This window comes from Ranitomeya variabilis, chromosome 3 (genome assembly GCF_051348905.1).
Source record: "Ranitomeya variabilis isolate aRanVar5 chromosome 3, aRanVar5.hap1, whole genome shotgun sequence".
NCBI classification, from domain to species: domain Eukaryota; kingdom Metazoa; phylum Chordata; class Amphibia; order Anura; family Dendrobatidae; genus Ranitomeya; species Ranitomeya variabilis.
The window spans coordinates 670,469,432-670,489,793 of NC_135234.1; the positions used below are offsets into that span (position 1 = coordinate 670,469,432).

At 41.6% G+C, this 20,362-nt stretch overlaps 1 protein-coding gene across 3 annotated transcripts in view; it reads left to right on the forward strand.

Moving 5' to 3' along the window:
• Positions 1-20,362, forward strand: part of ZNF385A (zinc finger protein 385A) — a 240,422-nt gene that overhangs the window by 91,064 nt on the left and 128,996 nt on the right. The window contains exon 1 of one of the 3 annotated variants that reach the window (XM_077297925.1): positions 17,221-17,301. The exons of the other annotated variants lie outside the window; for them this stretch is intronic. The gene's annotated coding sequence lies outside the window, so the exon portion shown is untranslated. Of the gene's footprint in view, positions 1-17,220; positions 17,302-20,362 lie in introns of those variants that run through there. 3 annotated transcript variants of the gene reach the window in all.

Genomic DNA, 20,362 nt, shown 5'->3' on the forward strand with positions numbered 1-20,362 from the left:
TCTATGTCATTATGAATCTCAATCCCCCAGTGCTGTAGTTAGAGGATATTAGTTACCACCCTACAAGACTGTCCAAGTACTGACTATAAAGAGGGAAACATTGATGTTACAATTAGTGTCTTGCATAATAAAGTCATGTCATATCATAATCCCGACAAGACTGCATCCGGCGGGGCCAACCACCTGGGCGGCCCCTTACAGATGCACAGATCCTCACATCACATATTATATATTAATCTTACATGCATAGATGCTTACTTCTTTAAAAACATTCATATTGCTCCATACGATGCAGAGATAAACCTATAGAAATGTGAGATAGTAGTCTATAAATCGTGTTTTAAAATGCTCAGCTAGCACAGTTTTTCAGCACAGACCTGGCAATGTTATGCTTCAATAACACTTTTTCGCCATCTGGTCTGGTAATTAGATGTTCCTGCCCTAATAGAAAAATAGCAATACAACCTATAATGATTTATGTGGCATTACGCTATTCCATTATTCTGTAGAACAGAGTAAGAAACTTACAAATGCTGTGCAGAATGCAAGTTATCACGTTTCATGTCAGTCCTCAAGGCCAGTTATAGCGAATGCACATCCACTCGCATTGGGATCTTAGTTGATTCCAATAAGCTCACTCCCAGATAGATTTTTGGGGATAATTTTCAGCTAAGAGAAGGTGGACAGGTGGCTAAATATGTGCATGTCTCCATAACTCTAATAGACTTGTGAGAAAAGTAACATGAATGCATGGCCACTACTCCTAAATGTGGCGCAATAAAAGGTCAAGTGATGTGCAGGTCCCATCAGATAGATAGTACACAATATCTAGGGTTTGGATGACAGCACTACTCCTGTGTTTTGGTGCACATCTCATAATGACCTTTTTTGCCCCCAGACTTGTACAACATTCCTACAGAACAATTGAGACTGTACTCATTAGGTACGCATTCGATCTCAGCTCTGTGCCACTGTATGAGAGCCACTTTAGTCACAAGAGCCTGAAGAAGGGCATAATAAACATCAGAAACATTGTGTTATTGATGCATTATACATGAAGAATTGTATTAAACTTCTGAAATCAAGCAAATTTAATGAATGCTGTCATCATTCTTTTGTTTAAATGTTCCATACATTGGATCAGGTCCCACCATTTTTTTTAAGGTCCAGGGGAATTAACCAAACTTTATTCTGCTCTACCAGTTATCCTAACAATTAGAAAGATGAGAAAGATGAGAAAGCAGATAATCAAAGTTAATCCTACTAGCACCCTAGGATGATAATTCAAGTGTTTCTTTGGCAATCCTACTAATGTTTAGGGAATTAAAAAGTTTCCATTGAAGATGACCTCAATCATAAATCTAGTGTCATGTTGTATTTTGACTTTGGGGGCTACTAAGCTTTGATCATCAGCTCATTGTCATTTTAGATTTCAGCATGCAGAAAACAGGTTCTATATAGAGACTTAATGAATTATCTGCCATGGAGTGTACCTGTGCCACCTACATCTCAATGAGACAGCAGCTGAGATCAAGAGATTTCCTTCAACAATGGGTTGAAGAACGACAAGATGCCAGTTTGGGATTTGATTTGTGTCTCATTAGTTATTGGTTATAAATTAAAGAAATAATGAATCTGGCATTGTTCTAAAATTATGTCTAGAGTAAAAAACAGGTAACAGTGAGATACTGGGAATTCTTTAGCGTTAGTAGAATTTATGACACATGCACATGTTGTGTTAGATGCGGGAGTCTCAAACTGTTGTGCTTGAAGTTGCAGGTGGCAATTCATTAAGGTGCAACTGTCAGGATAAATTACCTTTTTCATAATTAATAATTTATGCAAAGGTTTTGTTATATCAGTCGCACCCTTCATGCCCAAAATGTCAGATTTATGAAATTCACCTCCTTTTATCACATTAGTAGGCCTGTCATAAGCCAATGAATGCAAATTAGAGCTCATAGTGTTCTCCAGTACCTGATGTAAAATACAATATGGCACACTTCTTAGTCAAATTCTCAAAGTCGCTATAATTTTGTTGGTTCATTCAGAACTTTAGACTTAGGGAAGTGTCCATAGATTTCTACAGGCCATACTGTAACTCAATTCTACAAATAAGAGTTTTATTTCTCAAAGATTATGTTTTAATTTAAGTGAAAAGCTTGTTCCACCACATGTCGTGCTATGGAGACGCTCTCACCGAGGCTCCAAATGACAGCAAACATGGACATTTAGGAATGTTGATTAATAGGATCCATGCACCAATAATTGCCTATCATGTCCAGGAGCCCTAAAGCTCATGACGGGTCTTGCATTTCTGCACATTGAGGTGCAAGGTCTTGTGCACACGGTTCTCCTAAATTCACATTTTATCTTTGATTTTGTTACTTTTCAAGGAGATAGAGAAAATCACATAAAGATTGATAACCTGTAAGGGCCCAAGTCGTGGAAATCAGAATGCTAAAATTTTTGTTCTCAGATATAATATTGTTATTATTATTATTTGTTATGATCCGGTGACCTTGGAGCCGCATGAGAGACTTTCTCAGGAGTAGGTGGTACCTGTACTGACCGCAAACCCTAAACTAACACCGCAACTAGAAGTAGCCGTGGGATGTACCTAACACGTCCTAGACACCTCGACACAGCCGGAGGACTAAATACCCCTATAGATGGAAATGGGAATTCTATCTTGCCTCAGAGCAGAACCCCAAAGGATAGGCAGCCCCCCACAAATATTGACTGTGAGTATTAGAGGAAAAACACACGCAGGCAGAAAAACAGGATTTAGCAAAAGAGGCACTTCTAGCTAAATAGAAAAGGATAGGACAGAATTCTAAGCGGTCAGTATTAAAATCCTAAAAATATCCACAGCAGATAATACAAATATTCTATATCTAACTAAAGACATAGAAAGTATATCTGCATCTCCTGAGAATCCAGCATGACTGAAAAATCCAAACAAAGTCTAAGCTGGACAAAAACACAATGAATTGCACTGAATTGCAAAGCACACTGCATGTGTGCACAGAGACAAAAACCAGACACTTATCTTAGCTGAATTGGAGCAGGGCATGAGGAGCCAGAGAGAGAAGCAATCCCTCCAAGTACAATGGACAACTGGCATGGACTCATGGATCCTGCACACCTAAATACCTAATAGAGCTGCAATCAGCAGAAACACCTGCCCGGATTACAACCCCAAGACAACTGCACTACCACCAACAACCACCGGAGGGATCCCAAGAGCAGAATTCACAACAGTACCCCCCCTTGAAGAGGGGTCACCGAACCCTCACCAGAGCCCCCAGGCCGATCAGGACGAGCCAGATGAAAGGCACGGACCAAATCAGCAGCATGGATCAGAGGCAAAAACCCAAGAATTATCCTCCTGGCCATAACCCTTCCATTTGACAAGGTACTGAAGCCTCCGCTTTGAAAAGCGAGAATCCAAAATCTTCTCAACCACATACTCCAACTCCCCATCAACCAACACAGGAGCAGGAGGATCAACCGAGGGAGCAACGGGCACCACATATTTCTGCAATAAAGATCTATGGAAAACATGGATGGCAAAAGAGGCCGGAAGGGCCAAACGAAAAGACACCGGATTGATAATCTCAGAAATCCTATAAGGACCAATAAACCGAGGCTTAAACTTTTGGGAAGAAACCTTCATAGGAACATGACGGGAAGACAACCAGACCAAATCCCCAACCCGAAGCCGGGAACCAACACAGCGACGACGGTTAGCAAAACGCTGAGCCTCTTCCTGAGACAACACCAAATTGTCCACCACATGAGCCCAAATCTGCTGCAACCTGTCAACCACAGAAACCACACCAGGACAATCAGAAGGTTCAACTTGCCCCGAAGAAAAACAAGGATGAAAACCAAAATTACAAAAGAAGGGCGAAACCAAGGTAGCCGAACTAGCCCGATTATTAAGGGCAAACTCGGCCAATGGCAAGAAAGCCACCCAATCATCCTGATCAGCAGACACAAAGCATCTCAAATAAGTTTCCAAAGTCTGATTAGTTCGCTCGGTCTGGCCATTTGTCTGAGGATGAAATGCAGAAGAAAAAGACAAATCAATGCCCAGCCTAGCACAAAAGGCCCGCCAAAATCTAGAAACAAACTGGGAACCTCTGTCGGACACAATATTCTCCGGAATACCATGCAAACGAACCACATGCTGAAAAAACAACGGAACCAAATCAGAAGAGGCAAAGGCACCAAATTAACCATCTTAGAAAACCGGTCACAAACCACCCAGATAACCGACATCCTCTGGGAAACCGGAAGATCTGAAATAAAATCCATAGAAATATGCGTCCAGGGCCTCTCAGGGACGGCAAAGGCAAAAGCAACCCACTAGCACGGGAACAACAAGGCTTGGCCCGTGCACAAGTCTCACAGGACTGCACAAAAGAACGCACATCACGCGACAAAGAAGGCCACCAAAAGGACCTACCAACCAAATCTCTGGTACCAAAAATACCAGGATGACCAACCAACACAGAACAGTGAACCTCCAAAATCACTCTACTAGTCCATCTATCAGGAACAAACAGTTTCCCCACTGGACAGCGGTCAGGTTTGTCAGCCTGAAATTCCTGAAGAACCCGTCGCAAATCAGGGGAAATGGCAGAAAGGACCACCCCTTCCTTCAGAATGCCGACCGGCTCAAATACCTCAGGAGAATCAGGCAAAAAACTCCTAGAGAGGGCATCAGCCTTAACATTCTTAGAACCCGGAAGATACGAGACCACGAAATCAAAACGGGAGAAAAACAGGGCCCATCGAGCCTGTCTAGGATTCAGCCGCTTGGCAGATTCGAGGAAAATCAGATTTTTATGATCGGTCAAGACCACAATACGGTGCTTGGCTCCCTCAAGCCAATGTCGCCATTCCTCAAACGCCCACTTCATAGCCAACAACTCCCGATTGCCGACATCATAATTGCGTTCAGCAGGCGAAAACTTACGGGAAAAGAAGGCACACGGTTTCATCAAGGAACCATCAGAATTCCTCTGAGACAAAACGGCCCCTGCCCCAATCTCAGAAGCGTCAACCTCAACCTGAAACGGACAAGAAACATCTGTCTGACGCAACACCGGGGCAGAAGTAAATCGGCGTTTAAGCTCCTGAAAGGCAAAGACAGCCACAGGGGACCAATTCGTGACATCAGCACCTTTCTTCGTCAAATCGGTCAGGGGTTTAACCACACTGAAGAAGTTAGCAATGAAACGGCGATAAAAATTAGCAAAGCCCAAAAATTTCTGAAGGCTCTTCACAGATGTGGGTTGAATCCAATCATGAATGGCCTGAGCCTTAACATAACTCCGCATGGCGGTATGTTCCGGCACAGACAGGTTGAAAAGTCGGCCCTTAGGAAACTTACAGCCTGGAATCAAGTCAATAGCACAATCACAGTCCCTATGCGGTGGAAGGGAACTGGACTTGGGCTCATCGAATACATCCTGAAAATCAGACAAAAACTCTGGAACTTCAGAAGAGAAGGAAGAGGAGATTGACATCACAGGAACGTCATTATGAACCCCCTGACAACCCCAACTAGTCACAGACATAGACTTCCAATCCAACACAGGATTATGTATCTGCAACCATGGAAAACCCAGCACAATAGCATCATGCAAATTATGCAACACCAGAAAACGACAATCTTCCTGATGGGCTGGCGCCATGCACATGGTCACCTGTGTCCAAAACTGGGGTTTATTTTTAGCCAAAGGTGTAGCATCAATGCCCCTTAAAGGAATAGGGTTCTGCAAAGACTGCAAGGGGAAACCACAACGCCTGGCAAATTCAAAGTCCATTAAGTTCAAAGCGGCGCCTGAATCCACAAACGCCATGACAGAAAATGACGACAATGAGCAGATCAAGGTCACAGATAACAGAAATTTAGGTTGTACAGTTCCGATGGTAACTGAACTAGCGATTCTCTTTGTACGCTTTGGGCAGACTGAAATGACATGAGAAGCATTGCCACAATAAAAACACAACCTATTCTGACGTCTGAATCCTTGTCGTTCCGTTCTAGACAGAATCCTATCACACTGCATAGGCTCAGGCATCTGCTCTGAGGACAACGCCACAGCGCGCACAGTTCTGTGCTCCCGCAAGCGCCGATCAATCTGAATGGCCAGAGACATAGAATCACTCAGACCAACAGGCGTGGGAAACCCCACCATAACATCTTTAACAGATTCAGAAAGACCCTTTCTGAAAATTGCCGCCAAAGCATCCTCATTCCATTTAGTCAGCACAGACCATTTTCTAAATTTCTGACAATACAATTCTGCCGCTTCTTGACCCTGAGACAGGGCCAACAAGGTCTTCTCCGCTTGATCCACAGAATTTGGTTCATCATATAATAATCCTAGAGCCTGAAAAAAGGCATCTACATTAAGCATGGCCGGATTCCCAGATTCCAGGGAAAATGTCCAATCCTGAGGGTCGCCACACAGCAGGAAGATGACAATTTTAACCTGCTGAATGGGATCACCAGAGGAACGAGGCTTCAGAGCAAAAAACAGTTTACAATTGTTTTTAAAACTCAAAAATTTGGACCAGTCCCCAAAAAACAAATCAGGAGTAGGAATCCTAGGTTCTAAAAGCGGAGTCTGAACAATATAATCAGAAATACCCTGTACCTTAGCAGCAAGCTGGTCTATACGAGAAACTAATCCCTGAACATCCATGCTAGCACAAGACTCCTCAGTCACCCAGAGGAAAAGAGGGAAGAAAAGACAAAGCAGACTACAGAAAAAAAATGGCTCTTTCTTCCCTTCTTCTGAGATGCATTTAACTCATTGTTGGCCAGTTGTACTGTTATGATCCGGTGACCTTGGAGCCGCATGAGAGACTTTCTCAGGAGTAGGTGGTACCTGTACTGACCGCAAACCCTAAACTAACACCGCAACTAGAAGTAGCCGTGGGATGTACCTAACACGTCCTAGACACCTCGACACAGCCGGAGGACTAAATACCCCTATAATAAAACAAACCCAAGAAGAAAAATAACCATCTAATGTCCCTCCACATGCTCACAACCACAGTGGGGGAGCCTATGAAGGTGGGGGACAACAATTGAAGGAGGACACTCCTGCTACAACAAGAACCAGAAAAAATTGGAGTACAAGTACATAAATTGTATCAAAATTTTATTAAGTTACTTAAATAACATAGACACATAAATCACCATACTTAAAAACATATATAGAAAAAGATCAGACAAGTTAGGTAGCACAGACCAAACTAACGGCACTGTCCATCACCGACGCCTGTATATAGTAATCATATGCAGCATGCAAAAAATAGTAAGGTGGATTAAGAGTCCAGGAGAAAGTAGGGTAGTGTGCGAAAACACGGTATAGCCCTGTACACAGGCTAATACCTCAATATCTAAATGTTTAAACCCTTCCCCGTGCTCTTACCACAATCCTGGCGTCAGACCTGGACAGCACCGTTGCCCCAACGCGCGTTTCGCGTCGGCTTCGTCCATCTACCCCTATAGATGGAAATGGGAATTCTATCTTACCTCAGAGCAGAACCCCAAAGGATAGGCAGCCCCCCACAAATATTGACTGTGAGTATAAGAGGAAAAACACACGCAGGCAGAAAAACAGGATTTAGCAAAAGAGGCACTTCTAGCTAAATAGAAAAGGATAGGACAGAATTCTAAGCGGTCAGTATTAAAATCCTAAAAATATCCACAGCAGATAATACAAATATTCTATATCTAACTAAAGACATAGAAAGTATATCTGCATCTCCTGAGAATCCAGCATGACTGAAAAATCAAAACAAAGTCTAAGCTGGACAAAAACACAATGAATTGCACTGAATTGCAAAGTACACTGCATGTGTGCACAGAGACGAAAACCAGACACTTATCTTAGCTGAATTGGAGCAGGGCATGAGGAGCCAGAGAGAGAAGCAATCCCTCCAAGTACAATGGACAACTGGCATGGACTCATGGATCCTGCACACCTAAATACCTAATAGAGCTGCAATCAGCAGAAACACCTGCCCGGATTACAACCCCAAGACAACTGCACTACCACCAACAACCACCGGAGGGAGCCCAAGAGCAGAATTCACAACAATTATTATTTTAGATATACAGATAGTTCCTTAAATACCCAAATAATAGCTTAAAAATCTAAAACCAACTTATTCACTTATATTTTCAGGGTATATACATTAGAAAAAGACTTTTCATCTACATCTATATAGTAAAACACTTTGTTATGGAGGCCGGTCCTATAAGGACACAATTCCAATGGCATTACTGGGTAACTTAGGTATACAAGTTCTATCATAATTGTAAAATTTAAAAATGTATTCTTTTCTTGACATATTCTGTATGTATCTGCAAACATGTGCGTGATGACAATTTCTGTACAGCGCTGTGGAATATGTTACCACTATATAGGACAATGAATGGCACATTACTATTATTTAAATAGCTTTTCCCAAAAAAACATACAGAAAATTCATTTCCATGTGTTCTTTATTTTACCTTCAAATTATTTCCCCCTTTATTGAAAAGTTCCCCTTTGTAACCTCTCCTAACCTCTCGTTAGCCTGCCTCCCTGGATTCCCTCATCATCGCTCATTTTCCCTGCCCCTACTCCCCTCCTATATTGTATGTCCTCCTTTCACATTCTTTTCTGCATTGCTGAAGAAGTGTCCTAGTTTGTCAGAAATGATAAAAGTAACTTCCACCTCATTACGCCAAGCAGCAGGATTCAGAGAAGGGGGAACGAGGGGATAGAATGGGAGGGGGATACATACACTGTCTATTCCGGCAAATCGGTGCATGTGTTTCTATGAGTAGATGCGCATGCTTTTGAATGTGTTTTGGTTGCTATTTTTTTTAACCTAAAGCTGCTGTGCAGACAGAAAATGTTGTGTTCAGTTGCTTCTGACTTAGCATGCAAGGAAAAAAAAACAATATACTGGATGCTTGTCTACCTGCTTAACACAAATCCAGTTCCCTATGTCACGCTTGACACTTCTCTCTTCACTGGTTACGGGGTATAATGTGTTTGTTGTGTTTGCCGTGTAGTAAAAGTCTGTGATAATGAAGAATGATAACTTTTCATAGAGCAGTGATTGCACAAATGTGTTCTTGAAGGAGTTGGCTAGAGGATAGAAGATGTATGATCGCTCTGCCACCCCATCTCATCATGAGACCAGGCTCGGCGGTCTGTCAGTCAAACTTGGAATGGAGTAGTTGTGCGTAGGTACAGACACCAATAAATTCAAACTGGTCTAGAGAGACATCAATAGTCATGACTGAGGGCAAAACAAATTTAAAAAAACAGTATTGGACCAAGGAATAGGCAGAAGAGTCAACTGATGGAACACTATGGATTACAGTGCACACCTCTCCCCCAAGTTTCTGACCTAGGAATCTACTGTTTGGCCATTTACTCCACAAGATCCAGATGGCTAAATACACTCCAGCAGGACTTCTGTACTGTGAGAGATTAATCTCCAGTTTAGAGGTCCAATATGGCAAGTCCAGCATGTCTTGTATTGCATTCAATTTCTCGGGAGTCTAAAGAACGAAATGATGAATTATTTCTTAATAAGATCATTTGTTTGAATGTTTATTTTTCTTTCCTTTTCATTTCATTAACACATTATTCGATATTAGTGTGGTCAATGTATTTAATGCATTTAATACATTGGTGCGCCTCCTTAAGGATCATCAAAGGTAGTCATGAATTAGACTAGCTGTGGCATCACACCCACGCCACACTCTTGTCCTGCCCTGGCTCCAACTATTTTGGTTGAGCTGGGAAAAATTTACATGAAAATACCCCCCAAAATTAAGTGGTTTCAAAGTAACGTACACTATAGTTCCTGTGAAATTCCTTAGCTGAATCGGGTCTTAAAGGTTACAGATCATTTTAAGAACTAGGTCAGGTTTATAGTTTATTTTACGCAATAACCGTTATACTGATGATAGTGAAGATTACTATAGTCTTTTCCATTGTTTTCATCATTGTTGCCATTGTTGTGTCCATGACGCTGGGTCAATGTATGGACTAATCATTGGCCACTAGGTTATTATCAGTTTTCCATTATCCTTGTCATGAGGTGGAGGACAGAAACAGGTTGAACAGCCTTTTCTTCTCAACATAAAGCCAACACACTAATAGAATTGATTTTGTGTAATACATGGAAAGTGAGATAAATTATACCAATTTCAAATCCTTTCTATATACGAGCACTTATCTGCACTGAATGCTGGAATACCTACATTAAAATGTGAGGAGGAAGAGCTGCTCAGTTGAGGTGAGGTCAAATGAAGCAGCAGAATCGCCAGCAGGAGCGGTCTGTGACAGCTCTTAACCGGCAGAGATTGGCACCGTGCAGAACAGGCAGGCAATTGGCAAGTAACCTCCTATAAGGTCTTAGTCCCATAGGAAAAATATGAAATGTCCCGGATAACCCCTTTGAACAGTAGGGAACCAGATTTTGAAGGCATTATGTCTGATATTTGAATGAGGTCGAAATGGTTTTATTGTGATTGATGCTTTTACCTGTAATATCATAATAAACTTTTAATACTTTAAATTTAGCAGTACCAAATTTTTCTGCTGTCATTAAATTTCTTCTTTGCAAGCTGAATGTAGTCAGGGATGATAGCCAGGTCTTGTGCGGGAAAGATTTCTGTCATTGTTGTGGTATTGTATGGCAGGCCTATTGGCCAAACCAATTATGTGTTGAAATTTCAGGGCATATGCCCACAATTGCGCTCTTTGTGGTGCAGTTGGAATTAAGTTCTTGTGTGAAAAGGCAGGGTATTCGTGGAACACTTTCCAATCAGAGGTGTTGAAAGTTAATACGGTACAGTAGAGCTATTCACATTGACTTGTTGCACTGCACAGAATTGAATCCTGCTGCATTCAGAAATATGGAACAAGAGATTGTAGGTGTAAGGTTTCATTCCGAACACAGGAAGAACAGAGCAGGTGAGGTTAGGGGGTTACCGAGGAGGATCGCTTTCCATGTTTCTATGTGAATTAATAAGGGTAAGTGACAGATGTAAACATCAGCTTCTTTCATTTTTCTCTAAATAGGACAATAGAAAAGGAGCTTAAAAAGAAAAAACTTAGAATAGTGAAAACAAGAAAGGTGGAATAAAGGGACTTAACCAACATTATATTTTCCTCTGGCTTCATTTTTTTTTATTTAGTGCAGTTTACGTAGCAATTTTTTTATACATCTGATCTCATCCAATCACCATCATTGGCTTTTCAGATCAGATGCATTTCAGCTAGAAGGGTAACCTGAAGTTCCATTGCTCCAAAGCCAAAGGGGCCTCATCACACCCCTTCATGTGTCAATTTTAGTACTGGTCTTCTGCCATGCAATGCTTAGGCCTAGTGATGAGCGAATATACTCATTACTCGAGATTTCTCGAGCACGCTCGGGTGTCATCCGAGTATTTTTTAGTGCTCGGAGATTTCGTTTTCATCGCCGCAGCTGAATGATTTACATCTGTTAGCCAGCATAAGTACATGTGGGGGTTGCCTGGTTGTTAGGGAATCCCCACATGTACTTATGCTGGCTAAGAGATGTAAATCATTCAGCTGAGGTGATGAAAACTAAATCTCTGAGCACTAAAAAATACTCAGAGGACACCCGAGCGTGCTCGGGAAATCTCGAGTAACGAGTATATTCGCTCATCACTAGTTAGGCCTTCTCAGGCTCCATGGCCTTGCTGTGACCTCAGCATATGACTCCCCTCTGGTCCCAGCAAAATCGTGATATCTAGATTTTGTTTGACAATGTACCTATTTATACTCTGGCTGTTGACTAAGGCCATCCACTTTTTTTTTTCAAACTTTATTTGTGGGTAATTCAACTAAATACTAACGTATGGGAACACTCTTGGTGATTTTAGTGGAAGTCTATGAGCTGGAACTTTTAGAGAATACAGAAGACATGGCATTATGGACCTTTTCTTTCCTTGAAACCTCTGCAGATTCTTTAGAGTTGTTGTCACTAGAAATCTGACACAGACTTGACTTCTTAGGCAGACAATTGGCACAACTTGTCAGTCTGGCATTTTGCATCTCTAGTCCAGTAGTTTGTGCATTAATGGGGTCTTATGTATCTATTTTGCTGTTATTAAATGAATACACCGGCTAATATAGCAGTCACAGCTTGGCTCTGGTGCCAATACTAACGTTATCCAAGAACACCACAGGAAGATAGGACTCTGGTGCCTATACTAATATGATCCAAGAACACCACAGGAAGATAGGGCTCTGGTGCCTATACTAACGTTATCCAAGAACACCACAGGAAGATAGGGCTCTGTTGCCTATACTAATGTGATCCAAGAACGCCACAGGAAGATAGGGCTCTGGTGCCTATACTAATATGATCCAAGAACGCCACAGGAAGATAGGGCTCTGGTGCCTATACTAACGTTATCCAAGAACACCATAGGAAGATAGGGCTCTGGTGCCTATACTAATATGATCCAAGAACGCCACAGGAAGATAGGGCTCTGGTGCCTATACTAATATGATCCAAGAACGCCACAGGAAGATAGGGCTCTGGTGCCTATACTAACGTGATCCAAGAACACCATAGGATGATAGGGCTCTGGTGCCTATACTAACGTGATCCAAGAACACCATAGGATGATAGGGCTCTGGTGCCTATACTAATATGATCCAAGAACGCCACAGGAAGATAGGGCTCTGGTGCCTATACTAACGTGATCCAAAAACACCATAGGAAGATAGGGCTCTGGTGCCTATACTAACGTGATCCAAAAACACCATAGGAAGATAGGGCTCTGGTGCCTATACTAACGTGATCCAAAAACACCATAGGAAGATAGGGCTCTGGTGTCTATACTAACGTTATCCAAAAACACCATAGGAAGATAGGGCTCTGGTGCCTATACTAACGTGATCCAAAAACACCATAGGAAGATAGGGCTCTGGTGCCTATACTAACGTGATCCAAAAACACCACAGGAAGATAGGGCTCTGGTGCCTATACTAACGATATCCAAAAACACCATAGGAAGATAGGGCTCTGGTGCCTATACTAACGTGATCCAAAAACATCATAGGAAGATAGGGCTCTGGTGCCTATACTAACATGATCCAAAAACACCACAGGAAGATAGGGCTCTGGTGCCTATACTAACGTGATCCAAAAACACCACAGGAAGATAGGGCTCTGGTGCCTATACTAATGTGATCCAAAAACACCACAGGAAGATAGGGCTCTGGTGCCTATACTAACGTGATCCAACAACACCACAGGAAGATAGGGCTCTGGTGCCTATACTAATGTGATCCAAAAACACCATAGGAAGATAGGGCTCTGGTGCCTATACTAACGTTATCCAAGAGCACCATAGGAAGATAGGGCTCTGGTGCCTATACTAACGTGATCCAAAAACACCATAGGAAGATAGGGCTCTTTTGTCTATACTAACGTTATCCAAAAACACCATAGGAAGATAGGGCTCTGATGCCTATACTAACGTGATCCAAAAACACCACAGGAAGATAGGGCTCTGGTGCCTATACTAATGTGATCCAAGAACGCCACAGGAAGATAGGGCTCTGGTGCCTACACTAACGTTATCCAAGAACACCATAGGAAGATAGGGCTCTGGTGCCTATACTAACGTTATCCAAGAACACCATAGGAAGATAGGGCTCTGGTGCCTATACTAACGATATCCAAAAACACCATAGGAAGATAGGGCTCTGGTGCCTATACTAACGTGATCCAAAAACACCATAGGAAGATAGGGCTCTGGTGCCTATACTAACGTGATCCAAAAACACCATAGGAAGATAGGGCTCTGGTGCCTATACTAACGTGGTCCAAAAACACCATAGGAAGATAGGGCTCTGGTGCCTATACTAACGTGATCCAAAAACACCATAGGAAGATAGGGCTCTGGTGCCTATACTAACGTTATCCAAAATCATTATAGGAAGATAGGGCTCTGGTGCCTATACTAACGTGATCCAAAAACACCATAGGAAGATAGGACTCTGGTGCCTATACTAACATTATCCAAAAACACCACAGGAAGATAGGGCTCTGGTGCCTATACTAACATTATCCAAGAACATCATAGGAAGATAGGGCTCTGGTGCCTATACTAACGATATCCAAGAACACCATAGGAAGATAGGGCTCTGGTGCCTATACTAACATTATCCAAGAACACCATAGGAAGATAGGGCTCTGGTGCCTATACTAACGATATCCAAGAACACCATAGGAAGATAGGGCTCTGGTGCCTATACTAACATTATCCAAAAACACCACAGGAAGATAGGGCTCTGGTGCCTATACTAACATGATCCAAGAACACCATAGGAAGATAGGGCTCTGGTGCCTATACTAACATGATCCAAGAACACCACAGGAAGATAGGGCTCTGGTGCCTATACTAACGTTATCCAAGAACACCATAGGAAGATAGGGCTCTGGTGCCTATATTAACGTGATCCAAAAACACCATAGGAAGATAGGGCTCTGGTGCCTATACTAACGTGATCCAAAAACACCACAGGAAGATAGGGCTCTGGTGCCTATACTAACATGATCCAAGAACACCACAGGAAGATAGGGCTCTGGTGCCTATACTAACGTGATCCAAAAACACCACAGGAAGATAGGGCTCTGGTGCCTATACTAACATGATCCAAGAACACCACAGGAAGATAGGGCTCTGGTGCCTATACTAACATGATCCAAGAACACCACAGGAAGATAGGGCTCTGGTGCCTGTACTAATGTTATCCAAGAACACCACTGGAAGATACCAGTATAATAAACAGTAGATGATAAATGGGGGAGGCTGGTACAGATTTTGGATCTTTAAGTTATGCTTTTGACTAATCTTTGAATTTTTTTAGAATGTTAGCGTTATTTTCCACTCCTTTAGACCCTAAACTAAACAGATCACAATGTATACTATTTTTTTCCTGCAATGCTCCCTTTACACTGTGATAAAAGTATAAATGATCCAGTAAAAAGAGCAAGGGAAAGTAAAATGATCATTTCATGAGATCTTCGGCAAAGTACTGAGCTATCCCAAGTGACTCAGGATAGCCCGATGTCCCTAATCTACACTTATCTGATTTTCAGTACAGAAATCTTCCAAGTCAGCTCAGTAGTTGATGCAGATGTCATATGGTACCTTGGGGCTATGAAGAGAATGAAGTGTTGACATACACTTTCTTAGGGCATGCTGTGAGAATACTGTGACTGCAAAAAGACCCCAGTGGAATAGGTCATGTTAGTGTAAAATGTCTTGTAAAACATGGTGGCTAGTTGTTTGAATGCTTTTTCATTACTAAAAGCAATAACATATCAAGAGGTACATACAAGAATTCATATCTAGAGACAGATCTCTACATGTTATAATTCTTATTTCTCATTTATAAAGAGAAAATTTGAATTTAACAATTTGGGCATAAAAAGAAGGCTTTTTTGTTTAGAGCTAGGTTCGGGTAAACTTTATTGTTTTCAACTTTTATGGCTGTTTAAAGCTTTTTATGGAAGTTTTCTTCAAAGTCAATTTAGTCTTATTACTCTGGCAAGAAAACCAGTGAACATGAAAAATACTGACTGACCCTGACTGCTTTTCAGGACAAAAGATGTAGGTCTTACTTGAATCCTTAAAAGGGTTGGTCCAAGGTTCAAAGTAATTTTCCTACTAAATCCCTATGTATTCAGTGCCATAATCAAAGCTATTTTCTAACATACTGTACTTGAATTACAAATTTCCTATCCTTTCCTAACTACAATATCTAACTTTTCCATTTTTTTTACATCTTCCTTTTTGATTATGCTTGTTTGAGAATTCTAGTACATGCATGGATACTCAAACAAAGTGTCATCAGGAGCTGGGCTACTCCTAGTGCGATGTGCACAATGACAGTGCACTTTCTGCCGATTCGGTTCAGCAGTAACCAGCCAGCAACAGAATGCATTGTGAGAATATACGGCGTAGAGAGACCAGCGCCACCACCTCAAGTGATGTCACCGGTCTCTGCACACCCGGGATTCTGACATGCTTTGTTGCTGGGTCATTACTGCTGATCTGAACAGGCAACAGTGAGCGGACTGTCATTGTGCACATTGTACAGCTGAGCACCTGAAACGAGTGTCACTGATGGCGCTTTTGTTTCTGGGAGGGGGCAAGGGCTGTGGCAATGACCACATCCTCTGTTCCCTGGTGACACATTATTTGAGTATCCCATTCCTAGAATGCACTGGGGATTCTGAAACAAAGCGTCAAACAAGAAGTGAAAGTAAAATAAGAAAAGCAGTTAGATAGTGTAGTTAGGGAATGGTAGGGAATTTTTAATTTAAGTATGTAAGAAGATAGCTTAGATTATGGTAGTAAATAGATAGGGATTTAGAATGAAAATTACTTTGGACTTGAGACCACCCCTTTAAAGTTTTTGTACCAATACTTCATCTGTTCAAATTACAGTATACAGTATGGTTCTTAAGCTATGGGAACAGCAACACAGATAGCTGAGCAAAGCACTTACAGCCCTATCTCCATCTTTCCCACAGTCAACGACTAAAAAGCCAATGCATATGTTTGAGCGCTGCTTCAATCAAACATTTTCTTTTTTTATAGTACAGTAGTATCAGGATAAAACAAATACAAACACCGGGAGAACATAAAAACTCCATGCAGATGTGTCCCTTGGTTGGTTTTGATCCCAGGACCACAACATTTCCCATGTACATATTATTAATACTTATTAGTTGAATGGCAACTGTGGATCTTCTCCAAGATACTTTGAAGACTGATAAATTCTCAGAAAAGCTCATGATTGGTGCGAACCAGCAGCTTCATTTGATCAACAATTAATGAGGAATTCATGGCTCTTTAGTATTTTCAGACATAATGAAAATGTCTAGATGTAGCCAGACCAAAGCAAGATATAAAGGACCATTAATCAGGTTGCGTCACTTGTCTTAATCCTGGAACTTATTGAATTGATCTCCATTCTCCGTTTATTACACAGTACACTAGTTCTCTATGGGAACAAAGCAGTGACTAAACCAACTCCATACTAATGTAACAATTTGAGATAAATCCGGAGCGCATTCCAAGGGATTATCTGAATTTGTAACAGATTCAGTTCTCATTTGTCCCCGAGCAGAACAGCTGTCCACCTTGGATGTGTCCATGCAGAAGACCGAGGGTCAACAAGGGACGCTGCAAACAATAAGCACAGGGTTTGTAATGATTTTTCATCTGATATTCCCAGATCATGAGGCCGCTAATCTGTAATAACAGCGGTCTGTACCGTGATGTGGGATTGCCAATTATTAGGCATTTCATTTACCCTGGCATCTTCTGCCAGTAGGATGCTAAACCTTGCATCTTACATAGAATCTTTTAATGATGTTGTGGGTGAAAGCTGAAAACTGATTTGGTATGGAACGTAAAAAAAAGAAAATGCTGAAGCAAGATGCTCTGAAACGCAGCACGATACAGCGATTCATGCACCAAAGGACTACAAACACTCTGTACTTGAGTGGCCTGTACGTGGAGACGAGGAAGAACACAGAGCCAGCAGCTAAGGGCTTAGAGATGTTTAATGATGTATTGAGCACTTTCCTGGTCTCCTGTGACGTTACATAAGTGCTGTTCCATTTAACCCATTGCGGGCTGGTAAAGATAGCAAGCATCAGGGTAATGCAGTAGGTGAGCTTAATGTCTAGAGATTAGTAAATCTTTACAAATTGATCGTCCGAGAGGAGAAACAGCGCAAATTGCTGCTAAACTTGGACCGGATGAATTGATTCTGTCATTCGAGAGCTCATTTTTAAACACGGTGCTGGATGATGGAAGCCACGGGCAAACACTAGCTACATATTTACAAGGGTATGGGGAAAAATTGATTTAAAGGATGCTTGTCAGGAGGTTTGACCCTGCAAAACTGCTGATTGTACTAGAAAGGAGACATGGAAAAGAAAAATTGGTACACACAAAACTCGGAAGGCAAAAGACAGTATAAACACTAGACATCGGAGATGTGAATACTGAGCAACAATGTCATTACTTTATTCTTAGCTCATTTTAATTTTAGAATGGTGTATACAATATATAATAAATTCAAATAATTAACAAAGCCACATAAGAATTAACTAATTACAGTACTGGAATAAAATTAATTGTATATGTTGTCATAGGACATTTTCATATATTCCAAATACCTTCAATTATCAAGTAATAGAAATAAGAATTACAACTAATGATAAATAAATAGAAAATGTTTTGCTACATTATTTCCACATTTTTTTTCATTTTTATAAGGCAATATCAATAACCACAGTTTGAATTTGACCCCAAATAATATTATTAATAATAAAACCAATGATTAATACATAGAAAAAGGTTTGCCACTTTAGTTCCACCTTTACCTGCATATTTTCTAGAAAATGATATTGCACTATGGCTTCACCAGCGACCCCTGCTGGGTATGAGGTGTTCCTACAGTACACTCACTAGACATCTGCTGAACTTGCACTATTAATTTAGGGACTTTTCCAACAGCGAGTCTCTGATTTACATGTATTACGGGAACCATTTCTTTTATGAACTACAGCATTTGGATGATAGAAAAAGTGGAGCAATATAGAATAAAAATGTACTGTCGGCTTTTTATGGGATGGCTGTATTTTGTACACTAGATAAGATTTATAATAATTATATGTTAAGTAATTACTGTCTGTGTCATTCTCTCATATGATAGCTGATGTTCACTAAAGCGAAAAAGTTGTGTGACAACTTCTGTGGGAGTCGTAAAGGCTGTATGGCCCATGTGCCACCATATGGCGCCTTCATCATGCATGGTATTTTTACGAAGGGGTAATGCCTCAAAAGATAACAGCTACTTAAATTGTATAGAGGTACAAGGAGGTATAGAATGGACAATAGCAGTGTACGATGTTGCAACACACAGTAATATAACAAGGTTATATCTTTCATGTATGTGGGTGAAGTTATGACGGGGCCTCTAGATCAGAGTCCTAATTTAATCTGACTCCATAAATAGGCTCTGAGTGTAGGGTACTTGAGACACTGTTTCTTGGCTGTCTCTATGTACCAGTACTCACACAACAAAATTTTATTAGATAGCTTGACTCGACTGTAGAGGTACATGGAAATTCCAGAGGGTTTATTTACAAGTTTATTTTCAAGTTTATTTGTAGTTATGCACAATTACAGTAGGTAAGAAAAGACTATACTGAACCAGGGATGCAAGACATGAGCTTCATAACATGGCTGACATACTCAGCATGAAGAAGAAGGGAGGGGTTGCTAACATCAGAGCTATAGAGGCAAACAGGGACAGAGGGAGGACAAACTTCTAAAATTCTAACAATTAAATACCATACTGTATGATTCCAATTCCTGGGACATGACATAACTTAATGCATATATACATACTAAAATTAGTCTTGGTACAATAGGGGTGTTTAGCTCCTGTAACCAGCCCCACCATAAAATAACGCTCTCCTGTATGGGAAGTCCTAATCTCCATTTAGGCTTTATTTCCTATAGTTACTATTGTTCCCTATATGAAGGGGCTAATCCTGATTGTGTAGGCAGCATTCCAACAAATTGGAGGTATCCAGGGATTGGGTTGTTAATGGAGCGCTCCCTGGCAAGGGCAATGGGGTACTCGGCACCGGGTTCTTCGGTTCGGGGGGTGACACGGTGGCCTGACCCGGTCCGTGGCCCTTTGAGGGGCATCCAATAAAAGGAAAAGTTTATATGATGTTTGTGACGCCATCTGTGGTATTCGGTCAGAGTGACCAACGCTGCTTAGGGGTCAGCTGGGGTGATGTTATGGCAGCTAGATGGTATACCTTCCCACAGGTGAAGTGTATCCCCAGGGCTTCCCAGATGTGTAGATGGTGAATGATGTGAGGCGCAGTGAGTAACGAGGACACAAGGTTGCAGTCTCTTTACCTTTTACTGAAGGCTTCGGTGTCCACAGTCCAGGGTACAGACCACAGGGTAGGCAGAGTCCGGCCGGTCTGAAGGCAAATCCAGAGTCTCCTTGTCCAGGTGGAATGCAATAGCCTTCCTATGCGCCCAGTAACACAGTAGGTTCCCACTTGCATAAGCTCTAATGAGGTCCTCACTGTTATTACTCCTCTCACTGTTCCCCATAGTAGGATAGAACAAAACCCGTATGACTGATGGCCTGAGGCTTGTTTATAGGGACCCTAGAGACGCCCCGACCCCCACAAGTTGCCACCATGTCTTCTTAGGTATTAAGGT